Below are 17,885 nucleotides of genomic sequence, written 5' to 3'. Positions count from 1 at the left end.
GCCCTCCCGGTAAAAAAATGAAAATGCAATATTATACTGCTTTAATCGCCCCCTATATTTCAGTTGAGATGTTCTGAACTGCACCAAATTTCATGTGTTTGATTAACCTGACATCCTCTGGGGGTATGCCAAGTTTCGTGGAAGTTCATCGATTAATGAATTTATGTGTACATTTAGTGACTGTACACCCATCGGCCTGTAGATGGTGGTGTTGAGCGAAGGGTTGCTGGTAGAGAATGATGAGGAGAGGAGCTGCAAGGCAGGACTGTCTCTCACACACTCGCTCTCTCTCACATACACACACAGACATATAAAAACACGTGCACACACACATACATACACACACGCATGCACACACACACACACACATCCACACGCACAGACATACACACATGCACACACACACACACATCCACATGCACAGACACACACGCACACACACATACATGCACAGACATACACACACACACACACACACACACACACACACACATGCACAGACACACACACAGACATACACACATGCACACACACACACACATCCACATGCACAGACACACACGCACACACACATACATGCACAGACATACACACACGCACACACACACACACACACACACACACACACACACACACACACATGCACAGACACACACGCACACACACATACACACATGGGGCCAGCCACATTGGGGCCAGCCGTGGCCTACTGGTTAGTACTTCGGACTTAAAACCGGAGGGTTGCCGGTTCGAACCCCGACCAGTAGGCACGGCTGAAGTGCTGAAGTTGTTGCAGGCAGCTCACTGCGCTGGGATTAGTGTGTGCTTCACCTCACTGTGTGCCGAGAGTGTTTCACTAATTCACAGAATGGGATAAATGCAGAGACCAAATTTCCCTCACGGGATCAAAAGAGTATATATACTTATACTTATACATAAACACACACACACAAGCACGCACACACACACTCACACAGGCATGCAGATACAAGCATAAACAAAAGCTGCAAGAGTATGAGATGGAGACAAATTGACAAGCGTGATTTATTTTGAGGGGACAACATACTGTATAAGGCGTGAACAAATAACTGCAACCTCCAGGTATTTAAACTGTTTACTACCTTCACATAGCCTAGAAATCTAGACGCACCCATAACAATTGCATCTAGATGTAATTTGCAGCCAGGGTAGTCTATCAACTCTCCGTTGGCTTGCGAGCTGGAAAAATGAAACTTCGATCAGGCCAATCACATCATGTATAGAGTCGGTGGGCGGGCTTAACATAATGATGGCAGAGTTGCGACGGCTACTTGAAAACAAAGAAGATGGATGCTGCTGCTGGCGAACAGCGCGCCACGAGTTAAGCTTTTTTTAAGTTGCCAAAAGTTTGATCAACTAGCCAACTAGTTACACTGGTGGGAAAACGCATGGGACTCATGAGTTGTAGCGTTGTATCCTATTGCGTGCAGAGGGAATTTGAATCAGATTGAGCACTGCGAATGGTGAGTTCCCAGACCCTACATCTTGATGTGGGTCTGGCTCATCAGGCTAAAGCATTCCCATCCTCATCCCCATCTGTGTTTGGTCATAGCAACACCCGCAAACATCAAAAATTGCTCTTGGGAAGAATGTGTAAATTTAAACAGCAAAAGTATACATTATTCCTCACTGCTGATGTGTTTGTTATTATCAGTTTGTAAAAGGCAAAGTATGAAGTATTTTTAGAAATTCCTGATTAATGTGATTTGTTAAGATGGGCCAATGATTTCCATTACAAAACATTTCCCAGTGGAGAGTATCCTCTCTTCACAAAGTGAAATGAAGTAGTCTGGTGAAACCAGGATATCAAACAGTCGGAGTCCTGACTCCTGACTGGAAAAAAATGCAACCAAAGGTAATTCAAGGATGGGGAGGTGAAAATGCCTTTTTGCTGGACCTTTTTGAATGAATGAGCCAGTAACCTCAGTATAAGGAAGTTGGGAGACAATGACAAATACCTAACTTATTTTAATCTACTGGCACATCTAAATCAACCATGCTCATTACTTCTGAGTCATCAGAGACACCCAGTTGTGTTCCCAAATGCCAATTAGTTTTAAATGAGATGCAAGAAAGAACAAAACTGGCTCAGTGTTTGTTTCCCTCCTCTTAAGCTAAACTGAATTCTCATGTCAGTTTTCCCTCCTGGTTTCCTCATGGCTCTTCTGTGACAATGTTAGACTCTAGTTAGAGCATAAACCCTTGGGACACCAAAATGTGGTAAGAGAGGCCACCAGACCACACACATAACAGCAGGGACTCTCCTGCCTACATGACCAAATAGCCTAGAGAAAACATTAACATTGTATGCAGCCCATTGCCATGCTGGCGACTAGAATGCCTTCTGTGATGCGCAAGCCAAGTCTTGTTATGGTTGTGCTTTATGGGGTCTCAGTTCAAGAACATATGGAAAGCACTGCAAGTGTGAGTCAGTGCGTCAAAACAAAACATTAACGTTAGTAGGACTATTTGAGAATCCAGAGGCGTGTCGCTGTGTTGCTATGTACACTACAGTGTATCTGTCAGAATCAGAGAGGAGGTAAGGGGGCTGGCGCGGCCACGGCTCCTAACCGTGTGTGGTGCTCTACACGCTGACAGCCTGCTTACGTCTGCACATAGAACGCCGACAATATTGTAAATTCTCTTGCCGAGACAGTTGATGGTAACAGGGAGATTCAACTGGCCTTTAGAATGTAGAGGGAGGGGACACAACGTTTTGAAAATACATATTTAGTATGGCGGATAGAAAATGTCGACCGCTACAAAAACAGCAATATGATACAACGTCACTCCGGCTGAGCGAGCCGCACATCAGAATGGAATCTGCTCAAGCTGCTCTACCGCATCTGCCTTCATAACAGCAACTATTTTCATGGAAGAACTGGAGTGTTAGGCCTATCATTAACGTCAGAGAAGAATATAATGACTTGCTCCAATAGAAAATACATTCATTTTAGGTGATCGGCTAGCATTAAAATATTTCACGCCTGGTGAATCACAGTCAATTGAGAACAGGTACGAGGAGCATCCTGACATTATGGTGTATTTCTGAATGGATTTCATCGCCTGTTTTCACTAGGACTTTTTGCAGCGTCGCAATACACCGCACCATGGAAATCTGACTGATCTGTTACCGGGCTTCAAATGCTTAGTCGGTGAATGGGATGGAGATGTTGTTTACAAAAAGGCAGCAGACATCTCTGAGATGTTCTCCACAGACGGCAGCATCACATTTGTTATTTTAATACATCTGGGGAAATAAGCATTTCCTCTTCGAAGACAGCAATGTCATCAACAACCCGGAGTAGTTTTGTTGTTGACTGATCTTACTACGGAAAATCAGCACTTGCCTCTGCGTCAAGCATCGTTTATGTAAGTTAATGTCTCATTCTAAGCCCTAATGTGTTTATTCCCACGCCACCCCATTTCAGACAGTAATAGAAACGTTTCCCCTTTCGGAATCTTGTGGTGAAATCTGATAGCCTATTCTATATTGATTTGTGTGTATTGAGGTTGCCATAAACAACTATCAGGAGATGGCAATACAATATGCCACCTAGGAACTATTGTGCATGTTCCGTGGCATTGAGTGTTGAGAAGAGAGCAAAATACATGTGTATACATGCGATATTATTTCCCAGCATTTATTGACTGTCATCTTGTTATTATGGCGATCATCAAGATACATAGACTCTCTTCTTAAGGCCGTGCGTTTAGCTCAGTCGTGACTAGTCGTGAATATTTCAGTGGAAAATAACAACTGTCAGCTGACTTGAGATTATAAAGCTTTGCCGTTTCCTCACAAATATACTTCGGTGGAAATATCTGTTAATATCATCAAAACTTCTTCGGTTTTGGTATTACTTTGAAGTAGTCACAGAATGGAACGCTTTCCTGAATGTGTTCTGGGTGTGAGACCATTTTAGGAACACATAGCGCTTCTCGTGCGGAATGGTCAGGTGCAGCCTGAGCTTCAGCTCCCGCGCGTGCTTGTAGTTGGTGTAACGGGGGATATTAAGAGACGGCTGTAACCGCAAAGATTTATTTGAAATGTTATTAGGCCGTCCTGCCAGATGACTATGGAAAAAATAACTTACTTCCATGTCAGTGTGTTAATCTAATAGGCCTACAACAAATGACAGACGTGAGTGTTGACATTCCAAAAGCATTGCTGTCATCATTGATCGCCAGGCTGCTATAAGGAATAAATAGGTTACATTATTTTAAGCTGTTGAATTCTCCCACAGAGGTTATATTCAGGTGAAATGATATAATATATCGACATGAATCCGGCCACTTGTGAGCCGTCTGTTTGATAGTAATAAAGGATGAGGGGGCGTGGTTCATCTATAGCCTATGTCTGTGTATAGCTTAGGCCTGTGTGTGTGTGTGTGTGTATGTGAAGCTGTAAGTGTGTAAGCGCGATACCGGGCTGAAACCTCAGCAGTAGTGTTTATGATGCAGACGAAAGCCCAGACGCGACAGTTGAACAGAATGACGCCGTCTGCTCTCGTCCACTCCCACGAGTCAGCTAAATATGAGCGAGACTTCGCATTTGGTTTAATCAATGCCATATCAAACATAGGGCATAATAGAAGATTGTGAGCTATTGAGAGGCCGTGGCGGCGGCACACAGAAATGCAGTAACATGCATGTAGACCGTTGCGCATGGAGAGTTTGGCCCCACCTTGTCTGGGACCAGACTAGCATCCGCTCCAAGCCACCAAGCCAGGAAAACATACTGGAGGGAATTATGGGTCTTTTAGGGTTTCTATGTCAAATGAATAGCTTACACTCGGTGTACTGCGATGATGGTAGTACCTGTATTTTTAAAAAATAAAAAAAAAATCCTAAATAGATTAATTAGACAAGTAGGCTTTTGTCTATTTAAGACTTGCCTACGGTATGTTATTATAACACACCCACTGACACACAATTTACCTTGTGCTATCTGTTATAGTTTTTTATATTTGTTTTTCACCAGTTAATACACATGTAGGACTAATAGTTCACATGGGAACAACATTCCCTTCTGGAATCAAAGTTCATTGATGATTGAGGCTTGTCACTGGTGACTCCTAGTGGTAGATGAGCAAGCATGCAGCCAATCTTTCCCCCCATGTCTGTCTGTCTGTCTGTTTGTCTGTAGGTCTCTAACATTATTTATGCAGAGAGTTCTGAGGAAGAGTAGGGCCAATTTGCAATACAAAAGCAAATTCCTTTCAATCATAATTGGTGTTAGAGACAAAGAGATGCATAGATACGAATAAAGGAACAAGACAAGAATAGGGGAAAGACATAGAGAAAGAGAGAGTTGAGGGTGATGTCAGGTGCCATAGAGTTGAGGGTGATGTCAGGTGCCATAGCATATTCCTTATAAGAAGGGATTCATTTCACCATGTGGGAATCTGCATATGCTAAAATCATGAATATACTGATTGAAAGATTGGGAGATTGGGAAATAAGCCTGACAGACAAGGGGTGAACTAGAAATATAGAGAGGAAGAGAAATAGAATGTGTGTGTGTGAGAAAGAGAGACAAATGGAGAGAGAGCGAGATGTAAAGAAGATGCTGCTGAGTGATTGTGCAATGGTGGAGTTTGTAGAACAAACAGGCAGCAGAGAGAGACTGATGAGCGTCTGGCAGACGCGGTGCATGCTCGTGTTGAAAGTCCATCTCTTTGGCCAGGGTAGAGTCTGCCTGTTTGGCTGAGCCTCACTGAAAGCCTGTGGATTTCCTGGGATACACCCCGAATTGAATTCCGCCCTGGCATGTGCATTAGAATGCATCATTCAGTGTTTAGATTCCAGCAGCATGTGATAAAAAGAAGGACTCAGCAGTGTGCTTAGAGCAGAGGAGATCTTGAGCTGTACGGCTGCGTTTCTAGGTTAGAGAACCAGAGCAGATGCATTAACATTTGGTGAAGTCTAAAACTCACCCTAGCAGGATGCTTCTCCATGCTTGAGTAACTGTGACTCCTTTACTCAGCAACTTGATATTTAGCATTGGAAAATAATTACTGCTATGCTACACAAGACATACTGAGCTCGTACTGTATATCTATATGATTTCAGCTTCTCTATTAATCAATTTAATGGCACCATTTACCACTTGAAGTAATTTTGGTCTGTGTAAAGACCTCTATTTCTTTATTTAGCTTTTGACTAATGCCACTCAAATCTGCAGGAGAAAAGCAGGCCTGTTTGGTGGAGGAGGAGGACCCCAAATTGAATCCGGACTTATCCCCAATTCTTGAGTAGATTACATTTTAAGGAGGCATGGCAAGGGATCAAGGTTTCTGCATCCATTTCTGTCAACATGTGAGTCAAAGCAGAGTCACAATGAAGCGGCATATCCACGGATGTATACGCAAGGCCTAATATTGCTGTCCTCAGTGGGTTAATGGCCTGAGATAGGGATATGGCCTGCTGAAACAGCTTTGTTTTGCTGTGTTGTGTAGTATAGTTGTGGAGATTAGATATACACACACACACACACACACACACGCGCATGCGTGCGCACACACACACACACACACACACACACACACACACACACACACATACATACTCAGGCAAGTGCTTTTCATTCACTGGACTTGTCTTCTCTAAATAAACCAGTGGGGGTTACTGGATTTAGAAAAAAAACACAGAAGAAGAGTGAGAGAGAGAGAGAGAGAGAGAGAGAGAAGGGAGATACCGAGAGCAAGATGCAAGAGACAGAGCTAGAGGGGTTAGTGCATGAGCGAGTGAGTGAGTGGAGGAGGAAAGGGATAGAGACAGAGGGAGGGAGAGAGAGAGAGAAAGAGGGAGGGAAGGATGGATGCACCCTGCTCAGCAACAGCAGAGGGAAAAAAATGAAAACAGAACATAGCGAGTGGAACGTCTGAGACCAGTGATCGGGGGGGACCGACAAGGAGCATAAATGTTTCAGAAAGTTGATTTAATGGAACATGAATCTTACACAGACTAAAGGGAGCAAGTAAGGGGAAAACACGAACAACAAAAGCGTCCCCATCCAAGCATTTCTCTTCTGGTGGACCAGAAAATAATGGAGGTAAACACCATGTGCCCCTACGCTTTGTCACAGGAAAGACACCAGGCAAGGCCAAACGGCTACCACCACTCCATTTGGTGAGGAGAGAGTCATTTTAACTGACATTAGAACTATCAGCATACTCTTAACAATGTTTTCGGACAGAACAGCAAACTCCCGGTTGACACTTTTAGCGTACTTGTTTTCTATTCATTCGTTTTGGCTGCCACCTTAATTTCTGAACATGATCAGAAATCATCTGAATGCCTGGAGATGAGTTCAGCTTTACTCACCATCTCTCGCTTTTGATAAAAGTGATAAAAGATTTGATATGAAAAACTGGCATTACTGACTGACTTTGGTTTTTGGTTTATGCTTTTCAAAGGTGGGCCTTTTGTATTACCAAAGACTGTTGACAATACTCACAGTCAGAATGCTACTGCAACAATACATATTAATGCTTATTATCATTTTAAATGTCCTTACAAGAATACAAGAACTTCATCCCAATACCGACATTGTTATTATAAAACTGTGACATACTGTATGTTGTAGCGTTGTCATAAAAATATACATATATTGTAGCAAATATATGTTAACTTGTCTGGATGTGGGTGTGTGTTTATATGATGCCAGCCTGCAGGATACTGTGGCCTCTGCTCCTGAGCTGAAGTCATGCTTGTGCAGTCTCACCATAAGGTCACTGGGTCACTCCCACTGGGCTAACATGGGAGGGGAGAAGACCTTCAGCAGCTCAGTTATTTTCCTCTAAAAACAGAGTGGCTGCTCATCTGAGTATGATGTGTTTTTATTGTACACATACAGAATCTGTTCATGCAGGGATATTAAATTACAAGCAAAGACAGTTCAGTCACAGTACCGTAGAAGTGACTGGCTGTAAAGAAATTTGAAGGACCTAAGGTGACAAAAATTCATCATATGCAAATTGTAAAGATGCAAGTAAATATGTCCTTGCAATATTGCTGTGAGGGTTTAAGGGCCTTTGTATGATTTTGTGCTTAGTACGTTTTGTTTGTTTTGTTTGTTTGTGTGCGTGTGCGTGTGCGTGTGTGTGTGTGTGTGTGTGCGCGTGTGTATCTGTGCAATTCTTGTTGTTGCCAGCTAATCCTTCCTCTCATCTTGTCCTCATTCCACCCTTGTTCACTCTTCCCAATCCTCAACTTCTACAACTCCATATACAAACACACATTTATACGTGCATGCTCGCACACACACACACACACACACACACACATTAAAATGTTTCATCTGCTTTGGGAACCATAGCCATTTTAGTGCACCATGTGCAAGGATATGGGCTGTGACAGCAGCAGGCCTTTTACACACACACACATACACACACATACAGTACATACACACACAAAGGCATAGAATGAGGCCAGGAATTTGTCACAGAGATCCTTCGGGGAAACAGGTGTAAGCGCATAGTCCTTTAATGTGTGTGGATATTGTATGTGGGTGTGGGTCCGTATGTTTGTGTGGGTGTGTGAGTACAGTACTGTATATGCACACACACACAAGCACACACTATTGTCCATACAGACATGGGCAGACCGACTGGCATGCAGACAGGCACACAGACACAGACCCAAGAAGTGATCCTTTATTGTTGCTCCACTGGGAGAATTCCATGCCACAGCCACTTTAACTGGAGATGAAGCTAAATTGATGTATTTGTGGTTTTATGCTTATAAAATCTGGATTACAGCCAGATTTCCCCACGGCTGCTACAAACACCTCCACATAAACAAAGACTTGCATAGGGATAGAATTTCCTCTATACACTCTACACTCTATACACTGAATACACTTTCTTCCCATAGTGTGTATTATGTTTTTTTCCAGTATTTGCTACTGTATCTTTGCATTCTAGTGTTTGTAATACTCACAATGTTGTTCTTAAATGAACATATTGAATGAATGTCTTTAACTTCAGTACCCTCCGGAATTATTGGCACCTCTGCTAAAGATGACGAAAAACTGGTATAAAAAATAATCTGTTGGTGATTTATTGTAATCTCACAATGAAAAAATAGGAAAAATCCAACCTTGAAGGGAAGCAAATTTATTTTGAGTAAAAGGAAAACAGGCATTATTGGCACCCCTGCCTGTAATACCTTCTTAAGCCTCCCTTTGCCAATAAAACAGCTTGTAATATTCTCCTATGACACCCCATAAAGTTGGAGAATACAAAGCAAGGGATTTAAGACCATTCGTCTTTACAAAATCTCACCAGATCGTCCAGATTCCTAGGTCCACACTTGTGCATTCTCCTCTTTGACTCACCCCACTGTTTTTCTATGGAGTTTAGATCAGGGGACTTGATTTTGTGTTCAGTAAACCATATTTGTTTTGATTTGGACATTTGTTTTGGTTCATTGACCTGATGAATGATCCAGTCATGACCAACTTTTAGTGTCTTGGCAGAGATTGACAGATTTCCTTTGAAAATGTTCAGGTTTTTCTTGATGTTAATGATACCATGCACCTTAATTAGATTCCCAAGGCCTTTGGGAAAAAAAACAGTCCCACAATAGCACAGCCCCTCCACCATAATTCTCAATAAGTATGGGGTTCTTTTCAGCATAGTCATTCTTCTATGTACGGCAAACACACCTAAAGTGTTTCTAGCCAAAGAGCGCAATTTTAATTTAATCTGACAATAGACCACACTTCCAGACAAAGTCACTGTACCATTCAGTAACTCCTACTGTTTACATTGGTAATTAAATGACTGGACAGGCTTTTTCCTAGCATGCTCTTCTAAATAAGCTATTAGCAGTGAGGTCACTTTTGAAGATTTTTTGGGGGACTTTGTGACCCCCAAGATGATACCTTTGTCTGTAACTCTCCAACAGTGGTTCTTATGGAATTTTTTTCCTATCTTACCATCCTCCATACTATACATGGGGGCAAGATAACCATGGGCCTTTGTCCAAGCATGTTTGTCATATTTCCAAATGATTAGAACCTTTTAATCATTGTTTTAACTGTAAATATAGGCATTTTCAACAAAGTACCTAGTTTTAATAGACATTCTCTGACTTACAAATGTCAACACACTTTCTTTTTATTTTTATTTATTTTTTAAATAATAGATTTAGCCTCTGTGTGAAGTCATGAACTACTTCTGTTTGTATATAAGATTTTTTAGTGGTGCCAATAATTGTGAGCAACGTGTTTTCGTGAAAAATATTTTCACTTTTTCTCAAAATAAATTTGCACCCCTTCAGGGTTCCTATTTTTTTTTTCATTGTGAGATTACAATAAATCACCAACAGATTTTTTTTAATACTGATTTTTAGTCATCTTTAGCAGAGGTGCCAATAATTCTGGAGGGTACTGTACATATATGCAAATTCCACATGTATCCTGCTAAATATGTATAAACTTGTTTATTTGTTTGTTTAAGAGAGAAAGGCAGGGGGAGAGAGAGAAAGAGAGATTAGAGGTTGAGAGCGGGAGAGAGAGAGATAGAGAGAGGGAGAGAGTGAAAAAGAGAGAGGGAAATGCACTGTAGGTCTCATGTCATTTAACTGTTCATGTGTGTGACTGTTCATGTGTGCTGTGTGCAGTGAGTCACCTTGGTTACTGCAGATTCCAGTGAAAGATGATGAAGCCAAGGGCAGGTTGGGGTGGAGAAGGGAAAAAACAACAACGCAGTGGCAGAGTGAGTGAAAAAGAGAGAGAGAGGGTCAGTGAGTGCTCCAGAGAGAATGAGAGAGAGAGAGAGAGAGAGAGGGGAGAGAGAGGGGAGAAAGAGAGGGAGAGAGAGAGAGAGGGAGAGGGAGAGGGGGGGGGGAGAGGGAGGAGGAAGAGGGAGTGGGAAGGGGTATGGCGAGTGAACAGCGGCATGGCTGCTATTTTTCGAACGCTTGCAGAGTCAGGAGAGGCAGAACAGTAGTATAATCCCCAGCATGGCCCAGCTTTTGTTCAAACCAAAGACACACACACAGACAACACACACACACACACACACACACACACACACACACACAGACTCATGGGCACGTGCAAACACACACATGCTCACAAAAGAACGCTCATGCCAGTTTGCACACAAACCCATGCCATCAAATAGCCTGTGAGGTAAACACAGTGGGTTAGCCTACAAGCAGGTTACCAGTCTCTGCACAGTGCAACCAGCCAGCCCTGTAGGTCAAAGCATGTGTGGAATTTACAGGTTATCCTTGCCTCAGATTTCCCATGCACTGTATCGGGAACCTCTGGCTGTCTAGCTAGTTTACAAGGCTGGAGAACTCTTCACCAGTATCTTCCTCTTTAATAACCACTGGGAAGCTGTGCTGCAATGGCTGCTTTGTGCTGTGCTACTGTACTGTAAATGTACAGTAAGCATGGTTTGCAGCATGTGTCGGTGGCTTGTCTGTGAGCAGCTCGTCAGTGGCTGTGCATGCGTGCATGTGTGTGTGTGTGTGTGTGTGACAGAGAAGAGTGTGCATTCCGTGTCAGTGGTGTGCGAGGAGCCGTGGCGGCAGCAGGAAAATGCTGTGTGTATCAGGGTTTATTTTTGGGTCGGGCTCCATGAAACATTCAGCAGCCAAAGAGTGTGTGTGATACTCAGAGGAAGAAGAGCAGCCAAGGCACTCTGTGTTTGTGTGTGTGTGTGTGTTTTCTGTGTGAGACTATGTATTTAACTGTGTCTGTGTGAGTGCATGTGTGAGAGTATGTGTGTATTTTGAGTATACATTCATGTATGTGTGTGAGTGCGTATGTGTGAGTGTGTATGTGCGCATATGTTAATTTCTCGGGTGCGTGCGTTGCTTTGCTGTGCATGTGAGTGTGCGTAATTCGTCCATGCCTCTGCTGTTTGTCATCAGCACGTATGATCATCCAGGAGGCCTCCCTGCTCGACTGGAGAAGGTTAAGGGTTGCTCCCATTCACGTCAGTCCAGCTAAAGAAAGACTAACGTAATATTAGTCATTCAGTAGCTCTGCCATTGCCCCATCCCAGCACGTGACTATAGTAGGCCTGCTTAAACAACTGTGTTTTTGAAGTATAATTCCCTTTCATGGCATCCAAGACTTTGATATCATGTTTAACCTGTGTTTGTGTTGCAACAGTGAGTGAGGATGTTGCATTGAAGGATGTTTCCACATGTGGTGCTGGAAGTCACACCTCTGATCTCCATATTCCTAGCACCCTGCTCTACTGACTCACTGCTGAAGCTGTTGTCCTCTTGCTCAACCTCCCAGATGAAGCCAGCACAGTGCTTTTTGGGTGCTTGATATCAGGCTGTATTTGATGCAGTTTGCATGCCACTCTACATTTGTTCATTTGCCATATAAATTTGGAGAGTGTCTGTGTGTGCTCTCTTGGCTTGTCCCCAGCAACCTCCCCCTACACATCATGCCCCCCCCACACACACACACACACTAATCCACTCATCACCACTAAGCACTGGGAAAGGCCTGGGCTGTGCTGTCACCGATTCTGTTTTTGTACACATTGCATTATTTAAAGGCTTGTCTGTCAATCTGTCTGAGTGTCTGTCATACCTATCTATTTGATTTCCCTCCAAGGACAAAAAAAGGAAAGGCAAAATGCAATAGTTGGCAGTAATCCTATCTAGAGTCCCAGTGGGGGAGTGCTCCTTGTGGTCATCCATCACAGAGAGAGGCGACGGACATGTATGGTCCTTCATGGGGTCGGACGGTCGGTCATTTGTTCGGCCGCTTAGGGGGAAAGGGCAGTGTTTTCGTGCCCCCCTGCGTGACAGGCCCACTGCACTGGCCCGTGGGGTGGGATGGAAGACTGGCGTCAGCCTGCGGTTGCCAGAGGCTAGCGCTAATGGAACGGCGTGCCGGGAAGGACAAGGAGCGACGCTCCGCGGGGCTGTGTGACAGCTGGGCCCTTGTCCTGCGCTGCATTTCATCAAGGTTGACTGTGTCCAAAACAACATTGTCAACAGTTCAGCGCTGTTTACATAAGGACGGGTCTCATTCAAGGTTTTATTGGAGCTGTGTGTCCTCTCTGAGTTATGTGCTGTGTGTATCTGTGCTGGGCGATGGACATAGTATTCTCATTTGTGATGGCACAGAATCCACTTTTTAAAACAGTTCTGCTCATTGCATGTCATACAACACCACAGACAGACACCCATTCATTTTCATAGCATATTTTGCTGTGGTTTATACAGCATGGCTACATGGATACGGCAATTATTTTGATCCTCTGCTGGATATATTCAGTATCAATAAGTGTACAGGATAGGTGGGCGCTCTCAGTGTAGTACTGAGTGGTTTAGCGTAGCGCCGCGAGCTCTTTACACGTACAGTGAGCCTCCAGTGCTGAAATCCTTCAGTGTGCATATTTAGCTGCTCAGGAGAGGAAGGGAGAGAGGCAGCCGACAGTGTTGCTAGGAGACCACACACACAGTGACTGGTGTGAGAGACATGGTTTCACATCCCCCCCCACCACCCCCCCCCATCAGTTCGCACTCTCTCTCTCTCTCTCTCTCTCTCTCTCACTGTCTTTTTTTCTTTTCTTTCTCCAATCTGCCTGTCTTTCTCCTTTGCATCTCACTCGTTTCTCTCTCTCTCTCCCTTTCTGTCTTTGTGTGCACGTCCTCTCTCCCTCTCACAATTATTTACTAAGCTCTCGCTAATATTCACTATCTCAGGGTTTCTCTTCCAATCAATCTGTCCATACTCCATGCTTCTCCCTCTCTGTTTGATCAACTGTTCCTTGATTTCTCTGTCTTTGCTTCCAGCTCTCTCTCTCCTCTCTCTTTCTCTCCTTCTCTCTCTCTCTCCTTCTCTCTCTCTCTCTCTGTTCCGCTATCTTTGTTTTTCCCCACCCTCGGCTCCTTCTGTCACTCTGTTTATCAGATCCTTTCATTGTTCCCTCACTCTCTTCCTGCTCCTCTTGTCTCCCGCCTCTCCATGCACCTTTAACCCTCCTCCGCCTCTCAAATCATGCATCCCCCTTTCCTCCTCCTCCTCCCTCTTCCCTGCTCAGATATGCCCCCCTCTCTCCCTTTCTCAGTTTCTGTCATACCCCCCACACACCTCTTCCTCCCTCAAGCCTACTGCCACCAGGCAGGAAAGCTGCAGGGTGAGCTATACGAAATGACAGCAGCTCCAGTCACCACGGTGACAGTTCTGGCCGGTCACCACGGTGACAGTCAGGTACAGTGTGGCAGGAGAGGAGAGGCAAGCGCAGAGCAGAGCAGAGCAGAGCAGAGCAGAGCGGTCACACGTCTGCAGCGAGGAAGCCCAGAGAAAAGAGAGACACCAGGCAGGCAGAAGTAGGCAAAAGTCATTTGAGGTTATATTTTGAAATGGAGGCACAGACATCCCTGACTTGGCATGCCGGCATGTGCACGAGTGTGTGCGAGTGTGTGTGTGTGTGTTCGAGTGTGTGTGTGTGTGAAGCTGTTTTGATGTACCGGCGCTGTGGGCTACATCATGAATGTATGGAGAGCAGCACGCACAGTATGTGTTTGATGTGCAGTCTATGCAGACAGTCTTTTTTGTCTGTGTGTAATACAGACTATGTAAGATGTATAAATAAATGTATGTGTGTGTGTATATATCTGTATGTGTGTGTGTGTGTGTGTACAGTATGTATTTATATGTATGAGGGGTAAAGAGAGTGTTTGTGTGTGTTTTTACCAATGCAGTTGCATGAATCATGCCTCCATCTGCTTCTGAACTCTAATGAGGCTGATGTGAGTGACCTTTAACCCAACTATATCCTCATAAGCTCTTTAAAAAAGAGCACAGCGAGCCTCTGTCTATAGCAAGTGTGTGGGTGTCCTTGGCATAAATATACATATCAATAACCCTGCATCTATGTGTATTTTATACCATTGTGTGCTCTGCCGTTTTGTGCGCATGTGTGAGATGCATAGTGGTCTATTGTTATCTTTGTCTTGTGTGTGTGTGTGTGTGTGTGTGTGTGTGTGTGTGTGTGTGTATTTGTGTGCATACTGCATGTCTATGTCTGTGGAAGTGTGTGCATGTGTATGTGTGTATAAAAGAGGTCTCCCAGTCTTCTCATTCAGTTGTAATTGCACACTTCCCTACAGCTGTAATGCGACAATTGCAGGGCTGCCTGTTCAGATGCCGGATCGGAAACCCAAATCAAAGGCCCCCGTTAAACAAAAGCCAGAGAGCCCGTCTGAGCTCCCTAACCTAATTAAAGGCTGCCGGAGTGTGTATCAGCAGTGTGTGTGTGCATGCGCGTGTGTGTTTGTGTGTGTGTGTGCCTGTGGTGACTCTGCTGACAACCTCAGAGGCAGGAAGAGCAGTGGGGGTAGTCTTCAGGGGTGGCCTTGGACCACTGTACAGCGATGGGGCACCTCCTAACCCCTCCAGCGAGTCATCTCTTCCTCTAATGCCACCTCTAGGATAAGCACAACCACCTAGCGCTTATGGGCTTTTGTTCTGTTGCTGGGGATAAGAGAGGAAAGACTTGAGACGCTCTCTCATGTGGGCGAGGTGGCTTTTGCACATGTGCGGAACCATGCCATGCAGAATAGGAGCAGCCAGCTCGATGCTTCCCCTGATAACCCACTAGATGTGCAACAGTCGGGAATGGGTTAACTTGAGGCTGGTTCTCAACCAACAAATTGTCTACAGTGATATTTTTGTACTCCTCCCTTGCTTGATTGTAGTACCACACAAAAAAGTGGTTCGAGGTTGAAAGCTGTTGTACACTATAAGCTATATCTGTCTGGAGATGTGCTGTGATCATAGACTCTAGCAGCTATTTGACATAGAGGAACAGATCAATGGTCCTCTTTAAAGGTAAATATCAGTCTGAAATGTGGGTGTTGAAAGACTTTTAGCTAAACTTTTCAGCTAAGAATTACCTTGATGATATCCTGTGATGGTTCCATGTTCTGACACATTTCTTTTGCGTCAGTGATATTTCATGTAGTTGTGTCTCTGTAGATGTGTTCATGTACATGTCAGCTCCCGGCCACATCCGCTGGTGCTCCGTAAAATCATAAAAGCTTGTTGCCCTACTCTTGCCTCTTTGACTCGACCCAATTTTATTGGGCGCACAGGAAGGACTCTAATGACTTATTATGTAAATTCATTTATTTTTCATGCTGTACTTCTCCTCAACTTTGAGTCGAGAAACAAATGGTGGAGAAGGAGAAGCAGGGAGGTGACTGAGTTCGCCCGGCATCAGGGAATGAGAGCGTGTGTATGTGTGTGTGTGTGTATGGATGTGTGTCTGTGTGTGTTTTGGGAATAGGAAACTGTGTCAATGTGTGTGCTTCACTTTTCTTTCCGGAAGAGAAAGTTTGGGAGGGTTGCAGGGTAGGGAGAGAAAGACACTCATGTGCGTGTGTGTGTAAAATACACACGGCCACAAGGAAAGGAAAGAACCCCCCCCCACACACACACACACCAAAAAAGAAAACCTTTTAGCATGCCTCTCTCTTTTTGAGAAAACAAGAATCAATCTTCACCCAAGAACTCTGTCAGTAATGGGACTTAAGCCTGTAAAGCTGCAAGTGGACAACCCAGAGTGATGCAGTAATGATGCAGCTGGCCACCAGGAACAGATAGGACGTCTGCAGTCTGCCATCTCCCACAGAGTGCATGTCAAAATCCCCCCCGCTCCTGCCTTCACAGTTGGGGATGTGAAAATGAAGGATACAGCGCTGAGGATATAAAGTACACACACACACACACAGATACACACAGGCACACACACACTGGAAATGCATAGCAGCTGACAGCTGCGTCCTTCTTGTCCAATCGCAAGAACCGCCCCCCATGCTCTCCCGCTCTGCAAACTCTTAGCAGCCCCCCCTTCAGAAGAGATCTGCCCCACAACAAGGCTGCCTCCTCCCGGGGTGGCCGTGCAGAAAGCCTGCGCGTGCTACATATGACAGACTGCATTACGGCCCGCTTACGCAGACAGGCTTGGCGCGGGCAGCCCGGGGCCTGGAGCGAGCGAGTGAGGCAGGGCGAGTGAGGCAGGGCTGCAGCAGCGGCAGGAGCCTTCGCATGCTTACTCAGATACTCACGAGGCAAGCAGGCCCGCTCCAACTGTAAACATGCCACACACTCCCCGCTGCGAAGGCAAGGCCCGGGAAACACTTTAGGACTGCAGCACACAGTTTATATGTGTGTGTGTGTGTGTGTGTGTGTGTGTGTGTGTGTGTGCCTGTACACTTTTGCAGGCTCATCAACTCATGTTGTGGCCGTGTCCTTAAATTACATACTGTACTTCCATGAATAGGAGGGGTTACCTGTTGGGAAACAGGTCTGTGTGTGATTTGTGTTATGTCCAAAGCATGGAGTGGTTGAAGATGGAAATATTCTACCCCTGTGAATTGTGGACTAGGAATCTAGTAGATCTAGTATGAAAAATAAAGCTGGATAAGTGCAATTATTATATGTTATGAAAGATTTGAGAATTCAGCAGTGCTTTTGACCCATATAGCCCATGATTTTAGAACAGGCTAGAACAAGACCAGCTTAGACTTCACTGCAATACCATTATAGTATTAACTGCTCACAGACTTCAACTAATAGGAGTTCAGCTCTTTTTATCTAGATAGGTACCTGAATGGCAAAGAAAATTTTTTCATTTTTTCCAGTGAACATTTTTTGTTCAATGTTGACTATCGTCAACAATACTGTATGCTTTCCTCCCTGTAAGGTCTTATGTAAAATATTTCACCATAGGAATCTCAGATTGTATATGCTGCATGATTAAAACTGGAATACTGAACGGTCAGTCTTGCATACCTAGCACTTAACGCCTTCTTTTCTGTCCTTCTCAGGTAACTGAAGTTGGCTG

At 44.4% G+C, this 17,885-nt stretch overlaps 1 protein-coding gene across 1 annotated transcript in view; it reads left to right on the top strand.

The window, feature by feature from the left end:
* The first annotated feature begins 2,587 nt into the window (after nt 1-2,587).
* Nucleotides 2,588-17,885, top strand: part of LOC125291254 (neuronal tyrosine-phosphorylated phosphoinositide-3-kinase adapter 1) — a 30,512-nt gene continuing 15,214 nt past the window's right edge. Inside the window, 2 exon segments of the mRNA XM_048237932.1 lie at nt 2,588-3,411; nt 17,869-17,885. The exon segment at nt 17,869-17,885 is cut by the window's right edge and continues 232 nt beyond it. The gene's annotated coding sequence lies outside the window, so the exon portion shown is untranslated.

The sequence above is a fragment of the Alosa alosa genome, chromosome 2 (genome assembly GCF_017589495.1).
Source record: "Alosa alosa isolate M-15738 ecotype Scorff River chromosome 2, AALO_Geno_1.1, whole genome shotgun sequence".
NCBI lineage: Eukaryota > Metazoa > Chordata > Actinopteri > Clupeiformes > Clupeidae > Alosa > Alosa alosa.
This window is presented reverse-complemented; position numbering and strand designations above follow the sequence as displayed.